The sequence below is a fragment of the Cyprinodon variegatus genome, unplaced genomic scaffold (genome assembly GCF_000732505.1).
Source record: "Cyprinodon variegatus isolate N-32 unplaced genomic scaffold, C_variegatus-1.0 Scaffold475, whole genome shotgun sequence".
Lineage (NCBI taxonomy): Eukaryota > Metazoa > Chordata > Actinopteri > Cyprinodontiformes > Cyprinodontidae > Cyprinodon > Cyprinodon variegatus.
The window spans coordinates 513,877-514,985 of NW_015150928.1; positions in this window are offsets into that span (position 1 = coordinate 513,877).

Consider the following 1,109-nt stretch of genomic DNA (forward strand, 5'->3'; position numbering starts at 1 on the left):
GTTCTTATTAGTTTTAACATAGCTTGTCTAATAAAAAGGGAAAATGCTTGTTGTTGAATTGATGAGATTGGATGGTGCTTCTGAGATAGGTGGAGAGAATAGGTGGAGTAGTTATTAGTAATAAATATTGGAGTCACTGCAGTTTTAGATTGGAGAATTAGGGTTAAATTCTAATGTCAAACTAAAATCATGCTAACACAAGACATTTTTATCAGATCTTGTAATTGCTAGGCTGGCTATATTTTACTGAGTCATTTGTTCTTATGACTAGAGTGTAACTCGACTTTAACTTTAAGTCCTACTCCATTCAGTAAACCTTTATTTCCACCTGATTCTATTAACAAATTCTACTCTGAATGCTGTACTACACGATTATGTGTACTAGCCATACTTTCTGCTTATACAAAAAAGCAGTTGTTTAAACTTTTCAAAAAAGGCAAAAAAAAAAAAAAAAACACCTTAAACAAGTATTAGAATTATTGTAATTGACAAACTTGGACAGAATTGCAGGTAACCCTCATTTAATGAAAGCAAAACCCACAATGGACCCATGAATAACATGCATTTGACAAAATTAAAATACATAACAATTCTATGAAGATGAATAAATGAAAGTCAGACATTGTGTTTCAACCATACTTCGACATAATTATTAAAAAATAACTCATTTAACAAGCCTGGAATAAAATAATGGCACCCTAGAAAAGACTGAACATAATGCAACAAAAGGGGCTTGTTAAATAAAGGCATGTTCATTAATTAGCCAGTGGGCTTATATAGAGAGAGCTACTGTTATTGTTACTGTATGTTAGTTATTCTGCTGTTTGGTGACATGGTGTGTACCACACTCAACATGGACCTGATGAAGTGAAGGAAAGAGTTGTCTCAGGTGATTAGAGAGGAAACTATTGACAAGCCTGTTAAAGGTAAAAGCTGTTCTAACCATTGTTGCTCACCATCAAATGTGTAAAACAGGTAAGTTGAAGCAGATTGAATAACTTTGTCTGGAAATAATGGACAACATACAAAATACATTGTATAAAACATCAGTTACCTGAAAAACAATATTTCTTCATGTTCCTCAGGAAAGCTGGAAACATATTTTACAA